Genomic DNA, 23,391 nt, shown 5'->3' with positions numbered 1-23,391 from the left:
ATTCAAATTATTCAAGAAATTGAAGCTATTCAAATTATTCGAAAATTCGAATAATTTAGAATATTCGAATAACTTAGAATATTCAAAAATTCGAATAACAGAATATTCGAAAATTCGAATAACAGAATATTCGAAAATTCGAATAATTTAGAATTTTCGAAGTATTCGAAAAACAGAATATTCGAAGAAATTAACCTGCACCATTAGAAAATTTGAATTATTCGAATAACAGAATATTCGAAAATTCGAAAAATTTAGAAGATTCGAATAATTTAGAATATTCCAATTATTCGAAAAACTGAAACTATTCGAAAACTGACAAAGAATATTATGTATTAGAACATTTGAATAATTCGAAAATACCACTTTTCGAAAAATCACAAATAGTTGAAATTATTCGAAAATTCGAATTATTTATGTTTCCGATAATTCGAGACTGAAACATACCTCGAATTATTCGAAAATTCAAATATTTTAGAAAATTCATATTATTTGAAAACTAACAAAAACTTCGAATCTTTACAAATATGTAGTCGGAAATATTCGAAAATTCTAATCATCGCTAATTTTTCGAATAATTCGAATACTGATACAGAATTTAAATTATTAAAAAAATCGAATAACATAATATTCGAATTATTTATCTTTTGCAGATTTCTAATTATTCGTAAAATATCAAATAATTAATAAATTATTAAAAATTCATCATCATTCGAAAAATTTGAAATATTCCAGTTCTGAAATAACCGAAAGGAAATTTTCTGACTCGATCGATTTTAAGTTAAAAAAAAAAAAGCATTCTCATCGGAATCCGTTTAATGACAAAGAACACAAACGTCAGCCTAATCCAATAAATCAAACAATTTAATACTTGAAAAATTTTTCTGCCGGCAGTAAATAAAAATAAAAATAGAAACAAATATAAAAAAGTGATATATTTATATTATATATAATATATAGCGAGGTGAATGTAGGTTAGGAGAGTTAAAACTTCCGGACATAGAAGTTAGAGTTAAGTGTTATGGCCGATGATAGAATAGATCGGACTTAAAGACACACACCATACGGCAATTCATCTGAGTCATTCGTTGGAACGGTTCCATACCTTGGCACCATCATCGCCATCTTTATCTTCATCATCACCAACATCAACAGCAATAGCCGATTAATGTTGTTGTCTTATTGTTGGTTGAAAATTCTTGTAGACTTTGTTATCAAATAATTTACGTTGCTACCATTTGTACTGGAATTAATTAAATACTTATTGGACGATGTGAAATGCAATTAGTACAGTTAGCGCCACTGACCCCTTTACTATTGCTTCCGGTTTATTGCTATCACTGTCTCGATTTTTATTATCAATATCAAGTAGTTCATTACTTGCAAGAAGGATTTTGTTTGAAATTTTTAGCATAAGGCCCAAAATTTTAAATAAGGCCCAAAAATCAACATGAGGCCCAAAAATATAAAATGAGGCTCTAAGGAAATTTTTTTAATAAATTAAAAATTATTGCAGCTAAAAACATAAAAATTTAAGTACAAGACCCAAAAAGTGTAACACGGCCCAAAATAGATAAGGCCCAAAACTCACTGTCAGGCACAAAATACAAAATTAGACCCAGTTGATAATTTTTGATAATCAACTAATAATATAACAAACTGAATATAAGATTCGAATATGAGGCCCAAAACACAGCCATAAGGCCCAAAATACAAAATGATACACTGTAATGAATGTTAGAAACTAATTTAAAATTACTGTAGTTAGAATTTTAAAACACTTCACATAAGGCCCAAAAGTCAGAATATGACCCGAAATGTTTACCTATGTTTAGACAACAGTATTTAAAAATACAAAACTGCTATTTGAGCACATAAGGCCCAAAAAGTTGATAAATACTAAATAAACGACATAAGGCCCAGAATTATTATTTTTATTTTCAAATAAGGAATGTAAAAAATAATAGTGGGTAATCGAAAAAGGAGGATCTGGGCCCATACAGAGAAATCAACGGTATAGTAAGGCCCAATTTACAATGCCCTAATTTCATATCCAGACCCAACTCAAAAACTAAATCCCAAAATCCCAAAGGTAATAATACATTTCCGATGAACACTAACTGTAATAAGACCCATAAGCTTTGATAAGGCCCCATTTCCACTCCAAATCTAATCCGTATGTAAGGCCCAAAATAAAAAAGGGCTTAAAATTGACATGCGAATTCGAATAGATGCAATAAGAGCAAAAATAGCCGCCGAGGCCCAAAATGCACAATAAGGCCCAAATTTACATGATAAGAACAGAAAACAAAAAAAATTTTTTTTTAAACTACTGTTATTTGTAAACAAAAAAAAGTTATACGTTATTTTAGTTTAAAAATCTTTTGAATAATAAAATTACTACCTGTAATTTATCTTAACGATACTGTTATGTTAATTAAAAAAAAGAAAAAAAAGTTTTACTTCCAGAAAGTATAATAGTATAATTATCTAAGTGATTCGAACTCTGACATAACAGTATAAAAACAACATTAAATAACAACAACAAAAACAAAAACCATTTCTTTACAAGCGTGAGATTTTTCCACGCAATTATTTATTTATAAATCTCCATTTGTTTATTAAAATAATAATTAATCTTAAATCTTGCGATCAATATTATTCTTAAAAGAATAATTAATATATAAATATATATTTATAATTTATCACGTCTATTGTTCGGCTTAATAATGGTACGAAATATAATTTAATTAATCCAATTAATTTTGTAATAAAAATACCGTACTCGAGATTTAATTATTAAAATATGTAATATGTAATATACTTTTTTTTTTTTTTTTTTTTTTAAAGAAATCATTTTTTTGATTTATAATTGAATACAAGACACCGTGTGAAACATTTACAAATGATCTGAGTAATCTGACCTTCTGTTTTGCTCGCACAACAAATATGTATATATATATTTATATATATATATATATATATATATATATATATATATATATATATATATATATATATATACATACATATCGTATAGGAGTAAAACGAGTAAGCACGAGTGTAAGTTCTAAGTACAGTTATTCTTCATCACTTTTAAATAGTCTCACGTCACTTTTAAGTCTTTTTGTTTTATTTAACTTTTTGCCTAGAGTTTTACTCTTACAAATAAATTATTGTAGTTGAATAAATAAAAGTACTGGTTTGTATAAACATTAATATACATGTGTTATTACTGTTATTATTATTTTAAAAAGTGATTTATGATCAAATTTTAAAAAACATCATTTTGGGCCTTATAATGAAAATGGGACTTGTTATGTAACTTTTTAATATTGTGTTCCTGGATTTTGAAAAAAAATATTTTGGGCCTTATTTCGATGTTGGGTCTTATGGTAAACGTGGGTCGTGTGTGTTGTTGATGTGATGTAGGAATATCTTGATAACTTTCAACTTAATATTTGGGGCCTTAGTTCGAATTCGGACCTCATTCTGGTTTTTGGGACTTGCTATAAATTTGGACTATTAGTGTGCAAACTAATCATTACTGATCATTTTGGACCTTCTTAAAATTTTTTGTCCTTATTATTTAACTTCGGGCCTTGTTTTAGGACCAGTTTGTATTGTGGAATAAGGGCCTTATTAATGTTAAATTATGTTGTGACTTGTGACACCTTATTATGGATTTTGAAAATCATATACATTTTGGGTCTTATTTTTTATTTGGATCTTATGTTGAATTTGAGGGCTTATGTAAGGCCAAGATTTTGCTTTTAATTTCATTTAATTAGGGCCTTAGTTTACTGCTTCATTATCTTTGACCCATTTGGGCCTTGCTAAAAAATTGGGTCTTGTTTCAAACGCTGAGTATTATATTTCATATGAATGCTTGTCTGGACATCAAACAAACTAATTTTGGGACTTGTATTTTTAATTTGGGCCTTGTAAAATTTTGGGACCTATTTTTCAATCTGGGTCTTATTTTTCTAGGGCTTCAATTTCCATTTTGTCTTACGGGCCTTATTAAAGTATGACAAATTATATTGGGCATTACCATTAATTGGGGCCCTACAATAAACTAAAATTTTTTCTATTTTACAAAATAAATGATAACTCAAAAAATATTGATTCTAAAAAAAAAGTATAAGATACCTTTTTTGTAGAGCGTAAAATTTCTTTTTCAAAACCCTCCTATGAAATAAAATTTGTTGAATTACATAAGCTCAAATATAACATCCGTTAAAGTAAACTCACATGAATAAAAAAAAATAAGGCCGTTATGGTTCCTGAGTTGTATCAACCGTAATAAAAATAAATCTTATAGTATTTTTTATAACAATTAACTAAAACCCGTTGCTCAAAAAATCTAAAGAGGTCAATAAAAAAATAATTACTCGTTACGCCATCCTCAATACGTGCATTGAACTTGCTCGCAAAAAATATAAAAAATAATAATCAGTTTAATCAATGATATTGGAAACAATACGAGTTTAAATCTCCAGGATCTCTAACATCTCCAGCTCTAACTTGGACTCAACCTCAACCTCCAACTCGAACTTCACCATCAGCTTGAGCGCCAGCTAGAGTTAAGGAATTTTATTTTAATTCTTAGTGAATATTTTCTACAGCTTTTGCGGTCGAGAGGATACAAGATTCTTCAGCATAGCTCGTTGGTCACGTTCATGAGCGAATAAAATAAGAAGGAATTGGAAAATAAAAATAAAAATAAGGAGGAGCTGAACCAAGGGATTAAAAGAGGAAAAAAATAGTGACCAAGTAAGTAAGGGAGCAATCATGAGCTCCAGTTAAGGTTTACTAGTGTACTTTATCTGCGTATGTAAATTTACAAGTGAGCTGAGTTAAGGGGAGACGAGTGCGTTGGCTCATCGAGCTGGTTTTACTTTTTTTTTTTTAATCCTAAGACAACCAATGAATTATTTCCGCTGGATTCCAGAATAAGAAACTAGTTGATGGGCAAGTTATTTTTAGCCTTGCGGTTTTAATATTGTATTGAAATTTTTTTTTGGAGATTAAAAATTTTCTGCTCTACACATAAGGTGTTATAAATTTTCCTCAAAATAACAGAATACTTAACTAGTCATAAGTTGGAAAATAATTGACGAAAATGAACAAAATTAATTATTCTGATAGGAAATTTTCCGCTCTACAAATATGGTCTCTTATCATTTTCCTCTAAAATTCATATTTATTGAGATATGAACGATTTTCCAAAGTTCTAATTTAGAAGATTAGAATTTCAGATCTCCAATTTACGGAGTACTTAACTAGTCATAATTTGGAAATTAGTAGACGAAAATCAATAAAATTGATAATTCTAACAGGAAATTTTCCGCTCTACAAAAATGGTCTCTTATCATTTTCCTCTAAAATTCATATTTATTGAGATATGAACGATTTTCCAAAGTTCTAATTTAGAAGATTAGAATTTCAGATCTCCAATTTACGGAGTACTTAACTAGTCATAATTTGGAAATTAGTAGACGAAAATCAATAAAATTGATAATTCTAACAGGAAATTTTCCGCTCTACAAAAATGGTCTCTTATCATTTTCCTCTAAAGTTCATATTTATAGAGATATAACCGATTTCCCAAGGTTCTAATTTCGAAAATTAGAATTTCGAATCCCCAATTTACGGAATACTTAACTAGTCATAAGTTGGAAAATAATTGACAAAAATCAATGAAATAATCAATTCTGATAGGAAATTTTCCGCTCTACAAATATGGTCTCTTATCATTTTCCTCTAAAATTCGTATTTATTGAGATATGAACGATTTTCCAAAGTTCTAATTTAGAAGATTAGAATTTCAGATCTCCAATTTACGGAGTACTTAACTAGTCATAATTTGGAAATTAGTAGACGAAAATCAATAAAATTGATAATTCTGACAGGAAATTTTCCGCTCTACAAAAATGGTCTCTTATCATTTTCCTCTAAAGTTCATATTTATAGAGATATAACCGATTTCCCAAGGTTCTAATTTCGAAAATTAGAATTTCGAATCCCCAATTTACGGAATACTTAACTAGTCATGAATTGGAAACTAATTGACGAAAATAAATGAAATTAGACAATCTGATAGGAAATTTTCCGCTTTACAAAAAAGGTCTCTTATAATTTTTTCTCAAATTTGATATTTTCCAAGTTATAACCGATTTTCCAATAATTGTTTTTCCAACTCTCAAAACTTTAATTCCCAATTAACCAGCACATTTAATTACCTTTGGTACCCATCTTAATTATCAAATGACATATTTTAAGAGCACAATCTGATAGAAAATTTCTCGCTCTATAAAAAAGGTTTCTTATAAATTTTCCTTTAAATCAATATTTTCCAAGTTACAGCCGATTTTCCTAAGTACTAATTTTGAAAATTAGAAACTCATATTTCCAATTTACGGAATACTTAATTAATCATAAGTCCTAAACTAATTCATGAAAATTTATAAAATTTGCATCTCTGATCAGAAATTTTCCGTTCTACAAAAAAGGTGTCTTATAAATTTCCCTCAAACTCAATACTTTTCTCACTACAGTCACTTTTATTACCCAGTTATAGAATCTTCCAACAAAAATTAAAAAATCCAAAGAAATCTTTTCCCAAATTTCATTAAAAATAAGTTGATGAGAAATACCTTATTGAAACATAACTTAGAAAGTAATAAATCAGAGGTATCGTGATTCAAGTTCTGGAAACAAGAATCTACTCGGATCGGACTAGAGACTAAACAGAATATTTTCCTCAAGGAATTTTATCACCTCGAGGACGATGAACTTAAAAGATCATAAATAAATATTCTTGTCTATATTATGCCGCCTTACTGTTAATTTTCTTTCCCAATATAGAAAAAAAAAATTCTTTTGTAGTTTTTTATCTAAAAAAAAAAAAATTGGAAAGTGAAGAATTTTTTTTTTATTATTTACTTAATTATCAGTTAATAAAACTCTTGACGGAGGTGCGAAGGGGAGAAATTATGGAGATAAAAATAAAAAATAAAAAAAAACTGGTCACGATCATGATAATTATAAATGAAAATGAGAATGAGAGTATGCATTTAAATAATATTTATAAATATATACTGGCTTAATGTGTATGCAATTGTAGGTGGTACTCGAGTGTATAAACACGCATGATGCAAATTTATTTGCTGTAGTAATTACATATTAAAAGAGAAAAAATAATTATTTTTGTAATTATAACATTCTTCGGATAAAATGAAAAATAACTTTGAAACTAGCAGTCTTAGGGAAAAAATATACTAGACCTTTTTCGTAGAACAGAAAATTTCCTATCCAAAACCCATATTTGTTATATATTTTTATTGATTATTATGGAAAATATAACCAATTAAAGGCGCCAAAAAAATAAAATTTTTCGATTTTAGATTTGGGAAAATTAGTAGTTTGGAAAAGTGACCGTAACTTGGAAAATATTCATTTTATGGAAAATAAGTAAGAAACCTTTTTGGTAGGGCAGAAAATTTCCTATCCAAAACCCATATTTGTTATATATTTTTATTGATTATTTTGAAAAATATAACCAATTAAAGACGCCAAAAAAATGAAATTTTTCGATTTTAGATTTGGGAAAATTAGTAGTTTGGAAAAGTGAACGTAACTTGGAAAATATTCATTTTATGGAAAATAAGTAAGAAACCTTTTTGGTAGGGCAGGAAATTTCCTATCCAAAACCTATATTTGTTATATATTTTTATTGATTATTTTGGAAAATATAACCAATTAAAGGCGCCACAAAAATAAAATTTTTCGATTCTAGATTTGGGAAAATTAGTAGTTTGGAAAAGTTACCGTAACTTGGAAAATATTCATTTTATAGAAAATAAGTAAGAAACCTTTTTGGTAGGGCAGAAAATTTTCTATCCAAAACCCATATTTGTTATATATTTTTATTGATTATTATGGAAAATATAACCAATTAAAGACGCCAAAAAAATGAAATTTTTCGATTTTAGATTTGGGAAAATTAGTAGTTTGGAAAAGTGACCGTAACTTAAAAATTATCAATTTTAGGAAAAATTGTTAAGAAACCTTTTTTGTAGAGCAGAAAATTTTCTATTTAAATTCGATAAACGTCGTTAATTTTTCTCAATAGTTCTATTTTCTGTAGTTAATTAAAAGAAATCATAAGGAATCATGGTATGAAAAAACTTGAAAATTTTTCTAAACCATCCAACCTCATGTTGACATTGAACTTGTGATACCAACGAGAAATATAACAATATTTTAACATGGTAATAAAATATCCTTTTTTCCAAGGAATCTCATTCTTTATCACTGCAAGATTAAAATAAATATTTCACCTTGATTATTTACACAAAAAAATAAACACAAGATGAAATAAATTTATTTATATCTTTTTTCTATGTTATAAAAAAAAAAATAAACGAGAGGAATAAAATAAAAGGGAATATGAAAAAAGAGGGATCAAGAGTTAGTGGCTGTAGAAATTTTCACGGTAAATTCATACCGATTATTCTTCTTTCTATCTTCATTCTCGATCCGTTTCGCTTGGGCATACAATACTCGTATTTTTTATTCCCCTTTAATATTCTTATTGTTTTATTATTCCTTGTTATTATTATAAAAATATAAATAAAGTATATGAAACAATTCAGGCGTTCAAATTTTTTTTTTTATTTTTTGTAATTCAGGATCTCGAGTTCTATAATACGAAATTTGACAACATTGCTGTGAAAATTGTAGCGGAAAGTCTGATCTATAATATAAGACTAATTGCGAGTCTTAATTTTAATTAGTTTAATTAGAACTAATTTTCAAACTTAGAATCCGGTATTTTAATTACTGTAGTATGCGGATTTAATTCGTTGAGCGATTACTCAATTACTTTTGGTAAAAAATTGAATTTCAAACTTGATATCGATAGGAAATTTTCCGCTCTACAGAAAAGGTTTCTTATCAATTTTTCCTAAAATGAATATTTTCCAAGTTACGTTCACTTTTCCAAACTAATAATTTTCCCAAATTAAAAATCGAAATATTTCATTTCTTTGTTGTCTTTAATCGATCATATTTTCCGAAATAATCAATAAAAAATATGTGTTTTAGATAGGAAATTTTCTGCTCTACAAAAAAGGTTTCTTACTAATTTTCCATAAAATGAATATTTTCCAAGTTACGTTCACTTTTCCAAACTAATAATTTTTCCAAATCAAAAATCGAAAAATTTCATTCCTTTATCGTTTTCAATTGATTATATTTTCCAAAATAATAATAATAAATGAGGGTTTTGGATAGGAAATTTCCTAACCTACAAAAAACTCCCACAAAATTTTCCTCTCCAGCCATTAGATTTCCCTCAATCTCTTCTCAAATCAAAAAATCCCGATTCCGGACAACAAAACTAAAAAAAATCAAATTAATAATAACAACAATAATAGATAACGTTACGATAAGATATGTCATTAGAATACGTGACTAATTTGTTGTTATTATTAAATTTTTTCTCATCGGGTATAGGGAAGTAAAAAAATAAAAAAAAATGTTTTTAAATCCTCGTTGGTTTGAAATTGCCCGCGCGTGCAGAGTTAAATTGGCATGAAGCGTGACCAGTGTCCTCAGATTGTTTTTTTTTTTTTTTTTTATAACTATTCTTAATACTCAAGACAGTACACACTGCATACCTTCTAGCGTAATACGCTTCCGTATAAAGGTTTAATTACAATACCGTTTTTTCATTTTATTCCATATTAATTTTTATTGTTACCGCAAAAATTCCACTACCGTTTTAATTTGACTTAAACTCCACCTTCGATTCAAACTTTACCTCTAGTTCTACTCCCAATTCTCTATTTATTGTTTTGGTTGAAATTATAGCCGCTAGATGGCGTTACTACAGAACTGTCATGACGCCATTTTGTCAACTGGATTCAGCGAGACCGGATTCTTTAGTTTTTGTTGTTTTTTGTTGGTAATAAGTGTTGGGACGAGAGTGTACTTACTTGTTGTAAGCGAGTACTTGATCGGTGATGCGTGAACGATCAACTAGAATTATCGTTTTATTATTAGTGGCTTAGAGACGAGTCTTAAGCGATTCTGATCGACATACGGGTTTAATCAGACCAGTTTGTTATGTTTATAGACACGAGGTCGATGAACTGAAACGACCTTACACGTCCTTGACTGACAAAATTTGTTTATAAGAAAATTTTATTTTCTTTTTGGTACCGAATGTTCAAAATGTGGATTAAGGAAAATTTTGAGGTTAGGGAGAAAAATTTTGTAATGATTTTTTGTAGGGCGGGAAATTTCCTATCCAAAACACTTATTTGTTATAGATTTTTTGGGATTATTTTGGAAAATATGATCAATCAAAAACGACACAGGGATGAAATTTTTAGATTTTCGATTTGGAAAAATTAGTAGTTTGGAAAAGTGATTGTAACTTGGAAAATATTAATTTTAGGAAAAATTAATAGAATACCTTTTTTGTAGCTGACTAAATTTCCTATCCAAAACACTCTAACTTTTAGCATTTTCTCTAATTTTCCGAGAATTTACACCCAATTAAAAATTCCAGTTTCAAAATTCAGATTTTCCTAGAAATTGTCACTTACAAAAATCCATCATAATTCGAAAATTATCAATTTCAGAGAAAAAGTCAATCAGACCTTTTTTGTAGCCCACAAAATTTTCTTTCCAATGACCGAGGTAAAAAAAATCTTAAGTCATTTTAATTTATTTATAAGCGAAGACATTGAAATTTTTGAGAAATTTAACTTTGGATTAGATCAAATTTTTTTTTTAAATTAATGAAAAAAAAAGACAATGATTAATTTCCTTTGTCCCTCGCCCTTAGGTAATTTCAAGCGTTACGTCGTAAATTATTGTGTTTTTATTTTTGTTTCTCATAAAAAATAATGATCCTCTAGTTGGATTTTCCATTTCCGTTTGTTTCAAAGACATTGTTATTTTTAAAAAAATAGCTATGGCAATAGTAATAGTAATATCTGTAATCAGAGAATTATGGTGTTGCGTGCCAACGCCAATCAACGGGGGAATCACGCTCTTAGTTTGAGTTCACGGTCGGTCAAGGACTTGAGCCTGTTTCAATTCAATGTTTTTTTACTTTTGACGCCTCATATTTCCTAAACTATGCATTTTAGGGAAAAATTATAAGATACCTTTTTTGTAGAGCGGAAAATTTCCTATCAGTTACTTTAAAAGAGTATGTGATTTGATAATTAGGATGGGTGCAAAAGATAATTAAAAAGTACTGATTAATTGGGAAATTAAATTTTTTAAATTATTAGATTGGAAAATCGGCTGTAACTTGAAAAATATTCAGTTTTAGGGAAAATTATAAGAGACCTTTTTTGTAGAGCGGAATATTTCCTATCGATATAATTGATTTCATTTATTTTTGTAGACTAGTTTAAAATTTAGTGAACTTTTCCGTAGATTTGGGATTAAAATTTCTAATTTTCGAAATTAGTACTTTGGAAAATCGGCCATAACTTTGAAAATATAAAATTTAGGAGAAAATGATAAGAGACCTTTTTTGTAGAGCGGAAAATTTCCTCTTTAATAGAGCCTTAATTTGATTTTTAATTATAAATTAAGAAGTCAAAAAGATTTAAAATTGAAAATATTTATTTTTCAAAAATTTAGAAAAATGTTACTGTCAATAATTAAAATTTTGAAAACTACTGAAAATATGAAGAAATAGTTTTGTAGCTCAGTCAGTTTTTCTCGTTAAGGGACAGATTAAACATGAATTTACTAAAATGGATTAGAAGTAAGAGTAGGTTTAAAAAATATAACAATCGAGAAGATGAGAGAAATCTGCGCCCAACCACCGTGGATACTTGAGTAATTTGTAAATAATCATTGTTATTAGCGGAGTCAGGAGTGATTATCTGGCGCAATGACACGATTGGATAGGATTTAAAAATGAGTTTGTCCTTGAGGATTTGGATAAAACGAAAAGTTTATTGGCAATCATAATTTGGAATTTTATAACTTTTGAACTAATTCAGATTCGGGTTCGTTCTCGGTCTCATTTTGAAGCTCAGACCTTCCTCTTCAAATTTCATTTGTACTTCATTGAGTTTCGACTAATAGGTTTTGAGATATCGCTTGATATAGATAAAATTTCATAAAATAAGAAAACAAAAATATTTATCATTTGCTAAAAATAATTTTAATGTTTTTGTTTATATAACGATCAAAACAAGCTGAACTTATGTAAGTTGAGAGGATGATTAGTATTGTTTTAAAGCTTATTTATTCAGCTTTGATTTAATTATATTAATATATCAATGGGTTACTGATAAGTAAATGCCAAAATACCAAATTTTATTAACATGTTCGTTTATATCGATGGATAACTCGAAAACTATCAATTGAATCTTGATCAAACAAGGATTAAAAATGTTCCTTAAGCCTACAGCTCAAAAATGAGACCAACAACGAGCCTTAATTGCAATTTTTCTAGACGTTATGAATTTTTGAAGATTCAATTCAATAAAACTTGGAATTTCATAAAAATCTTCCTCTATCTCTATAAATCGATATCTCGGAAATTATTGATCGAAACTTGATCAAACATAAACAAAAATTGTTCCTTGAACCACCTCCTTTAATTTGAGCCCAAGAACGAGCCTTAATCTCAATTTTCCTAGAAGTTATGAATTTTTAAAATTTTCATTATAGATTCAAAAAATGCATTTCCAAAAAATTGATCTCTGTCTATATGAACTTATATAGATCGACATCTCGAAAACTATCGATCGGAACTTGATCGAACATAAACAAACATTGTTCCTTGAACCTTAACCTTTAATTTGAGCCCAAGAACGAGCCTTAATCTTAATTTTCCTAGAAGTTATGAATTTTCAAAGTTTTCATTATAGATTCAAAATATGCATTTCCCAAAAATTGGCTCTGTCTATATGAACTTTTATAGATCGATATCTCGAAAACTATCAATCGGAACTTGATCAAACATGAACGAAAATTGTTCCTTGAACCTCCTCCTTTAATTTGAGCCCAAGAACGAGCCTTAATCTCAATTTTCCTAGAAGTTATGAATTTTTTAAATTTTCATTATAGATTCAAAAATTGAATTTTCCAAAACGCTCTCTTTTTATGGATCTATATAAATCGATATCTCAAGAACTATCAATCGAAACTTGATCAAACATAAACAAAAATTGTTCCTTGAACCTCCTCCTTTAATTTGAGCCCAAGAACGAGCCTTAATCTCAATTTTCCTAGAAGTTATGAATTTTTCCGACCTCCGGTTTTAAAAAATGCATTTCCAAAAAAATGTCTTTGTCTATATGAACTTATATAGATCGATATCTCAAAAACTATCGATCGGACCTTGATCAATCATGAACCAAAATTGATCCTTGACCCTTCGCCATTCAAATGAACCCTACGACGAGCTTTAATCTCAATTTTTCTAAAAGTTATGAATCTTCAGTTTAATTAAATTTCAAAATAAAATATTATGATTTACGTCTATAATTACTAGGAAAATTTCAAAATAAAAATTACACATATTTTATAGGGTTAACGTCAAGTTTTATTTTCAATTAATTAAAGTATTACTGGAATATCATAATTAATTTATAAAATAAGCTTTTCAACTACAAATTCATTTATTTTTATCCAGAGAAATCACAATTTCTGTCATCGACACATACAAAGCCTCTGCAACACACTTTTCCTCCTCCATATTTACCACACTACAAAAAAAAATACAGTCATAAATTATTCAAAAACTTCACATGAGAGAATAGATAATTAATTATTTCTATTTAGAATAATTATTTATCTTTATACTTACGGGTTCACTCAGGTTACTGCAACTGGCATCTAAACCAATGGCCAGAAGTGCGATTAATAATATTACCAAGAATAATTTGAACATGATTCGATGATTTTCAGAAATTAATTTCTGACTGAAATTGAAGTTGAGATTAAATATTTAGTAGAATTAATTTTTGTTATTCATTAAAATTAATAACTACAGAAGTTATTGAGATTGAGGGGTAGGATAGGGCTCAAACTAGAGGTTAGGGTTCAGGGATCAATTTTCATTTATGTTTGATCAAGTTTCGATCAATAGTTTTTCAGATATCGATCAATATAGATTCATATATAAAGATAGATTTTTGAAAAATTTCAAATTTGATTTTTAGATAAAACTTAAAAAATTTGTAACTTCTAAAAAAATTGAGATTAAGGAACGGGATTGGATTCTGATTAAAGGTAGAGGTTTAAGGAAAAATTTTCATTAATGTTTGATTGAGTTTCCACTGATAGTTTTCTAGATATTGATAGATATCGATTCATATAAACAGAAAGAAACTTTTGGAAAATTCAATTTTCGAATCTAGAACTTAAAAATTTCATAACTTCTAAGAAAATTGAAAGTAAGGCTCGTCGTAGGGCTCATTTGAAAGGCGAAGTGTCAAGGATCAATTTTGGTTAATGTTTGTTAAAGGTCCGATCGATAGTTTTCGAGATATCGACCTATATAAGTTCATATAGACAGAGATCAATTTTTGGGAAATGCATTTTTTGAATCTATAATGAAAATTTTAAAAATTCATAACTTCTAGGAAAATTGAGATTAAGGCTCGTTCTTGGGCTCAAATTGAAGGGGGAGGTTCAAGGAACAATTTTTGTTTTTGTTTAATCAAGTTTCGATCAATACTTTTCGAGATATTGATCTTTGTAGGTTCATATGGACGGAGACAGTTTTTGGGAAATGCGATTTTTGAATCTGGAACTTTGAAAATTCATAACCTCTAGGAAAATTGAGATTAAGGCTCGTTCTTGGGCTCAAATTAAAGGTTAAGGTTCAAGGAACAATGTTTGTTTATGTTTGATCAAGTTCCGATCGATAGTTTTCGAGATATCGATTTATAAAAGTTCATATAGACAGAGATCAATTTTTGGGAAATGCATATTTTGAATCTATAATGAAAACTTTGAAAATTCATAACTTCTAGGAAAATTGAGATTAAGGCTCGTTCTTGGGCTCAAATTGAAGGAGGAGGTTTAAGGAATAATTTTTAATTAATGTTTGATTGAGTTTCGATTGATAGTTTCCGAGATATCGATAGATATTGATTCATATAGACGGAAGGGAATTTTTGGGAAATTCAATTTTTGAATCTGGAACTAAAAATTTATAACTTTGAAAAAAATTAAGATTAAGGCTCACTATTGGGCTCAAATGAAAGAAAAAACTTCAAGTAAATATATTCATTGTTATTTGATCAACTTTCGATGAATAGTTTCCGATATATCGATTTATATATGAGTAGAAATTTACAAAAATTCCTATTATTTTTTATCTATTATAATAATAAAATTTAATTACTTACTTGAGTGTATAAGTGGTGTTTGAAGTTTGCAGATAATTCCAATGTATCGATCATTGAAAAAAATTCAATATTTATACCCATTGTTATCAAAAAAAAAAAAAAAAACAGAAATATTTATCTTTTGTTAAAAATAAATTCAATGTTTTTTTATGTTACGAAAAGATAAAGATGCTGTACTAATGTGAGTTAAGAATATGGTCAGTATTTTTTGACTATCTAGGAAACTATAGATCGAAACTTCTTTAAATTTGAACCAAAAATGATCCTTAAGATCTGAGCTTTAAAATGAGACCAAGAACGAGCCTTAATCTCAATTTTTCAAGAAGTTATTAATTTTTAAAGTTTTATATTCCAATAAAACTTGAAATTTCCGAAAAATCTTATGCTCATTTTTATCAATAAAAGAACAATAATATTTATGGTTTGTTAAAAATAATTCAGATGTTTTCGTGTACGATAAAATTAAATCTCGTTGGTAATTTGCGTCAATATTATCCTGGATCGTATTTATTCAGATTTAAATCAATTATACTGTCGATCTGTTTTTCAAGATAACGAATTTTAATGACGTATAAACGAAAATTGACGATGCATCTTTAAGACGATTAACAAAATATCAATCTTGTAGATGGTTTTGGAATCGATTCAAATTTCATTGGCTGAACTGTTAGCTTAGATTTTTTTCTACAATTTTCATTAATGTTTGATCAAGATTTAATTGATAGTTTCCGAGATATCGAACTATATAGATTCATATATAGAGGTAGATTTTTGGAGACTTCAATTTTTGAACCTGAAAGTGAGAATTTAAAAAATTCATAACTTCTAAAAAAATTGAGATTAAGACTCGTTATCGGGTTCAAATTAAAGGAGAAGGTTTAAGGAACAATCTTTGTTGATGTTATTTCCAAATTCGATCAATAGCTTTCGATATATCGATCTTTATAAATTCATATAGATGGAGACATTTTTTGGGAAATGCATTTTTTGAATCTGTAATGAAAAATTTGAAAATTCATAACTTCTAAGAAAATTGAGATTAAGGCTCGTTGTTAGGCTTAAATTAAAGGTGAAAGTTCAAGGAACAACTTTTGTTATTTGGTTGATAGAGTTCCGATCAATAGTTTCCGAGATATCGATCTATATAGATCCATATAAATAGAGGATTTTTGGAAAATTCAATTTTTGGTCTGAAACTTTAAAAATTCATATCTTCTAGAAAAAGTAAGATTGAGGCTCGTTGTTGGGCTCAAATTGAAGGTTAAGGTTCAAGGAACAACTTTTGTTTTTGGTTAATAGAGTTCCGATCAATAGTTTCCGAGATATCGATCTAAATAGATCCATATAAATAGAGGATTTTTGGAAAATTCAATTTTTGGTCTGGAACTTTAAAAATTCATATCTTCTAGAAAAAGTAATATTAAGGCTCGTTGTTGGGCTCAAATTGAAGGTTAAGGTTCAAGGAACAACTTTTGTTTTTGGTTAATAGAGTTCCGATCAATAGTTTCCGAGATATCGATCTAAATAGATCCATATAAATAGAGGATTTTTGGAAAATTCAATTTTTGGTCTGGAACTTTAAAAATTCATATCTTCTAGAAAAAGTAATATTAAGGCTCGTTGTTGGGCTCAAATTGAAGGTTAAGGTTCAAGGAACAACTTTTGTTTTTGGTTAATAGAGTTCCGATCAATAGTTTCCGAGATATCGAAACATCTAGAGGAAGTCGCAGAATCAGAATTTAAAAATTTGAATTTAAATTAATCGACGTAAAAATATTACAAGGTCAGTCAAGGTCCAGACTGAGTTCCAATATAACTATCAACTGTCCCACCACGAAATAAAGACCGACAATAACTGGATTAAGATAAAACGGCGAGTTGTAATCGGAATGAGGAAATGATTGTAAACAAGTTTGAGTTGTTGAGCTGAGAATTGGAATCAAGTTCATGTCCGAGTAGGGGGAGTTGTAAAGGAAATATCTACTCAGTACAACCGGTCCATGATCTCTTGTATTAGAATCTGGCAGTGAGCATAAGACAGAAGGCAAAAGGCAGAAGGCATAACCAGGAGAAGTAAAAATCAGAAGCAGAAGCAAAAGCAGAAGCAAAAGTAAGAGGAAGAGTTTAAAGTTTCCGCGAACGGGAACGACGACGACACGCTCTGCAGACTCTGGAGACATTGCCTTAGGTTAGGTACCTTTGTTCTCTCTAACAAGTTCCACATATGCTGTAACGGCGTTGCTGAGGTTGTATTGGGTAATGGCGTTTTAAAATCACAGTTAAGTTTAAGACCCTTTATTTTGCTGGCAAGGGGATTGAAAAGGAGTTTTAATAAAAACGGTTTATTGTGACCTCGGCCCAAGTTCAAGTCTCTTTAATATTGCGTCAGGGTCGGCTGATGTTATGTGCAGCTTGTTTATTATTATTGAACTTGTTGCTTAGTCAGCTGTGGGAAAATTTCATAATGATGCGTTTTGCACGATTTTCGATAGTATTCGAGTTCTAGGAGCGATATCTTGGAAACTGTTGATCGGAACCTTATTAACTACAAACAAAAGTTGTAGTAGATAGTCTAAGGTTGAAAATAAGACCAAGAACGAGACTTTATCTCAATTTTTCTAGAAGTTATGAATTTTCAAAGTTCCAGATTCAAAAATTGAATTCTCAAAAAATCGATCTCTGTTTATATAGAACGATATCTCGGGAATTATTAATTGAAACTCTATTAAACAGAAACAAAAATTGTAGAAGATGGTCTGAGCTTCAAAATGAGACCAAGAACGAGACTTTATCGTAATTTTTCTAGAAGCTATGAATTTTTAAAATTCCAGATTCAAAAATTAAATTTCCCAAAAATCGTTCTCTGTCTATATAAATCTATAAAGATCGATATCTCGAAAACTATCAATCGAATCTCGATGAAACACAGACAAAAAATGTTCCTTGAACCTTCATCTTTAATTTGAGCCCGAAAACGAGTCTTAATCTCAATTTTTCTAGAAGCTATTAATTTTTAAAGTTCCAGATTCAAAAATTGAATTTTCCAAAAATTCTCTATTTATATGGATCTATTTAGATCAATATCTCGGAAACTATTGATCGGAACTCTATTAACCAAAAACAAAAGTTGTTCCTTGAACCTTAACCTTCAATTTGAGCCCAACAACGAGCCTTAATCTTACTTTTTCTAGAAGATATGAATTTTTAAAGTTCCAGACCAAAAATTGAATTTTCCAAAAATCCTCTATTTATATGGATCTATATAGATCGATATCTCGGGAACTATTGACCGGAACTCTATTAACCAAAAACAAAAGTTGTTCCTTGAACCTTAACCTTCAATTTGAGCCCAACAACGAGCCTTAATCGTACTTTTTCTAGAAGCTATGAATTTTTAAAGTTCCAGACCAAAAATTGAATTTTCCAAAAATCCTCTATTTATATGGATCTATATAGATCGATATCTCGGAAACTATTGATCGGAACTCTATTAACCAAAAACAAAAGTTGTTCCTTGAACCTTAACCTTCAATTTGAGCCCAACAACGAGCCTCAATCTCACTTTTTCTAGAAGCTATGAATTTTTAAAGTACCAGATTCTAAAATTTTTCAAAAATCTTCTATTTATATGGATCTATATAGATCGATATCTCGGAAACTATTGATTGGAACTCTATCAACCAAATAACAAAAGTTGTTCCTTGAACCTTAACCTTCAATTTGAGCCCAACAACGAGCCTCAATCTCACTTTTTTTAGAAGCTATGAATTTTTAAAGTACCAGATTCTAAAATTTTTCAAAAATCTTCTATTTATATGGATCTATATAAATCGATATCTCAAAGACTTTCGATAGAAACTTGATCAAACATGAATAAAAATTGTTCCTCGAACCTCCTCCTTTAATTTGAGCCGAACAACGAGCCTTAATCTCAATTTTCTTAGAAGTTATGAATTTTAAAATTCCCGCTATAAAATAAATCCTCATTTCGATGCTAGATTCACGCATCGAATTCTCCGAGATTGTTAAAAAAATTGGCGTCCATGTTGACAACTAATCACTAGGCGCAGCTCTCCATTACAGCTTCCACTAGACTGCTGAAGATGAGGATGAGGATAAACAAGAGGTTCAATGTGTACGTGATTGGCTAACGCGATGTAATGGACCGTGGGACACGTTTCCAGTCGTTGTTGTTGTTATTGTGAAGCAGAAGTCAACAAAGAAGAAGTAGAAGAAGACAAAAGAGGCAATGAGATGAAATGGAAGACCATAATACTAATAATAACAATGATAATAATAATAACAATGTTAGGTTTTAAAAATAAAGACTAAACCAAGTGGATTTTCTCTAACCAGCTTTATTCTGCTGGAGCTCTCTGATCATCTTTGCCGACAACGCGTTGCTCTTTGGCTCTGGACTTGGGTCTCGTCTCTAGTCCGAGGACTGAGGCTACACTACAGTGTAAAGTGTGTAGAGAAGTATTGAATAGGAAATAAGATCGTGATCGTGATTGAGGCTGGAGACTGAGGACAGAACTGGAGACTAGGGACTGAGGACTGAAGAGTAAAGGTTGGGACTAGGACTAGGACTGGGGCTGGGACTGGTACTGGGATTGGATTGGGACTGGGACGGGTTTTATGTTAAGTGAAGACTGAGCAAGTTATGCTATTAGACCTGTGTGATCGGTGGGTGAGTTGAGATTATGGTAACCTAGAATACGAAAATCGTGATATCAATAACCGGACAGCCGTTATGCTGAGCAAGTAGGAAAACATTTTGTTTGGTTGAGTAAAAGTAGATCAAGGGAAATATTATAATGATCGACTTAGATATTAGGATAACGACTTGGGCATTTTTTTATTCAATTTAGTGATTCGTGGGTAGATTTATCTATGATTTGAATGAATAAATGGATGTTTTAGGTGGATCTATTGATTATTGTTTGATATATGGATATTTGTAGGAGGAGTCGAACAAAATTGAAAAAAAATATTAAGTTTTAAGAAAAAGTAATTTTGATAAGTCGTAATTTTTCCGAAATTGATAATTAAAAGAAATAGTAATTATTGGAAAAATTAGTTATTAGAATAAATACTAATTTTTCTGAAAATTGGTAAGTACATACCAATACTAATTTATCGAAAAATTGAGGAGTTTGAAAAGTACTAATTTTCCAAAAAATTGATCAGTAAAAATACTAATTTTTACGAAAATTGGTAGTTAAAAAATATGCTAAATAATCGGAAAATTAGTAAGTCTAAAAAGTACTAATTTTTCTGAAAATTGTTTAGCCAAAAATACTAATTTCCCGCGAATTAATAAAAATGCAAATTTCTCGGGAAATTAGTAAGTATGGAAAATACTAATTCCTTGGGGAATTAGTATGTATAGAAAATACCAATTTTTCGAACAATGAGTAAGTATAAAAAATACTAATTTTTCCGGAAAATGGTAATTGGCAAAGATACTAATTTGTCGGAAAATTATTACGTATGAAAAATACTAATTTTTCTAAAAAATGGACCAACACACATACTAATATTTCCACAAAATGGTAGTTAGCGATAATACTAATTTTTCTGAAGATCAGTATGAAAAATATAAATTTTTCTGAAAATTAGTTTAGCAAAAAATACTAATTCTCGAAAATTAGTAATTGGCAAAAAATTCAGGTATTTAGGAAAATTAGTAAGTATGCAAAATACTAGTTCCTTAAAATATCAGTTTGTATGAAAAATACTTCATTCTCGGAAAATGGGTGAATATGAAAAATACTAATTTTTCTAAAAATTGGTGTAGCAAAAATACCATTTTTTGCGACAACTAGTATTCAGAAAAAAAATAATTTCTCGGAAAGTTAGTAAGTATGAAAAATACTGATTTTTTCCGAAAATTGGTAATTAACAAAAATAATAATTCCTCAGGAAATTAGTAAGTATGAAAAATACTAATTTCTCGGAAAATTGGTCTAGCAACAAATACTGATATTTCTGAAAATTTGTAGTCAGCAAAAACACTAATTTCCTAGAAAATTAGAAAATATAAAAATACTAATTTTCCGAAAATTAATCCAGCAAAAATACTACTTTTCCCAGAAATTAGAAAAAATGCTAATTTTTCGAAAAATTAGTTAATATGAAAAATACTTATTTTTCAGAAAATCGTATGGCAAAAATACTAATTTTTACAAAAATTGGTATTTAGCAAAAATCCTAATTTTTACGAAAATTAGTATTTAGCAAAAATACTAATTTTTCCAGAAATTGCTAGTTAGCAAAACTCTAATTATCCGAAAATTTAGTAAGTAGAAAAAAGTACTAGTTTTATTGAAAATTAACAAGTACCAAAAAATACTAATATTTCGAAGAAACAGTTTTTAAAAAGTATTATAATCCTTCTAATAATTAATAGAACATAAAAATACGGATTTTTCTGAAAATAAACAATTGGCAAAGGCACTAATCTTTAAAAAAATCAGTATTAAAATAAAAGTACTAATTTTACAAAAAATTAGTAAATATCAAAACTACTAATTTTTCCAAAAATGAGTAATTACTAGAATACCGACTTTTACAAAAATTAGTAACCGTAAAAAAAAATCCGATCAATCTTCCATCGAAAAACATCTACTTAGCCGAGCCTTAATCGATTCTTAAGTCAATTACCATAAAACCATAAACATTTTCCTGGCTTGACTCTTTAATACAACGAAAGTTTGTTGATCTCTTGTAAAGTCGTGGTTTAGTAAATTGAAAATAACGTAGTATACATAGTACACATAGTAGTTTGTTAGTCGTTACCCATTGCCTGTTACCTGTTACCTGAGTTAACCCTAGCTTGACGTCACCCATTACCATTGCCCATTATGTTTAATTTTTATCACAAGCTACTCGATCATTAGTGGCCAGTTTTCTTTGTTTGCCCTCGGGTCCACAAATCCCCACACTCCTCTTTATTTCATTATCATTATCATCTTAATCTTTAATTTATCCTCAGGCACCAAGATGACCAAGCCAGGGACTCGTTTTCCTTTTTTTTATCTTTTTGCACTCAGTTTACTCGACAACTCTTAGATGACCTTGGAAGGTTGGACAAGATGGTGCAGCCACGCATACGCGTTTTATGTATATTTATATATATCTATACATGTATATATATACTGATAACTATCTATTTCTCCCTTATTACTGCGAATCATCACGGTAGCGTCACGGTATTTACACAAATTGCATCATATTCACTCTTTACTTATTTCCATCATACTTTATTTAAACCTCTGCCTCTACTTCTGCCTCTGTACATCGTAAAATACTCATAACTCATTACTTATAATCATTTTTTATTTTTTTAATCATAATATGACACGCGGGAAAAAAAACCGCGAAATTTGAAAAATTAATTTTTTGGCGCGGCTTTGAAATTCGATATCTCGAAAGTTAATGGTTCAATTTCGATAACTAAACTGTAGAAATCGTAGCGGGAGAGCTGAGCTTACAAATGAGACGAAAAACCAGGCTTAATTTTGATAATTTTTCGAGTTATTGATTTTTGAAAATTAAAAAATTGAAATTTTTATAATTTCGTAATTTTACGAATAAATTATTTATTTTTAACAATTAAAATTTTTGAAAATATTGATCTTAGAAAAAAATGTTTTAGACAAAAATTATAGTCAAAAGATTAAGCTTCAAAATGAGACCAAGAACAAGTCAAAATTCTCATAAGTTTCAAAGTTATGAATTTTCAAAGTTTAAAACTCAAAATTTTCCCGTAAAAATCCTCTTTTTATGAATTTCTATCTATATGGATCGATATCTTGGAACCTATCGATCCTAGAAAAAAATGTTTTAAACAAAATTTATAGCAGAAGGATTAAGCTTCAAAATGAGACCAAGAACGAGTCAAAATTCTCATAAGTTTCAAAGTTATGAATCTTCAAAGTTTAAAACTCAAAATTTTCCCGTAAAAATCCTCTTTTTATGA

The 23,391-nt window shown here is 29.0% G+C and overlaps 1 long non-coding RNA gene across 1 annotated transcript in view; it reads right to left on the bottom strand.

Annotated features, from left to right (window-relative positions):
* Positions 1-13,629: 13,629 nt before the first annotated feature.
* LOC128668735 (uncharacterized) overlaps positions 13,630-23,391 on the bottom strand; it is a 50,069-nt gene continuing 40,307 nt past the window's right edge. Inside the window, exons 2-3 of the long non-coding RNA XR_008404395.1 lie at positions 13,859-13,973; positions 13,630-13,757 (exon numbers count right to left, since the gene is read on the bottom strand). This is a non-coding gene — a long non-coding RNA (uncharacterized LOC128668735). The remainder of the gene's footprint in view (positions 13,758-13,858; positions 13,974-23,391) is intronic.

The sequence above is a fragment of the Microplitis demolitor genome, chromosome 10, assembly GCF_026212275.2.
Source record: "Microplitis demolitor isolate Queensland-Clemson2020A chromosome 10, iyMicDemo2.1a, whole genome shotgun sequence".
Taxonomy (NCBI): Eukaryota; Metazoa; Arthropoda; class Insecta; order Hymenoptera; family Braconidae; genus Microplitis; species Microplitis demolitor.
This window is presented reverse-complemented; position numbering and strand designations above follow the sequence as displayed.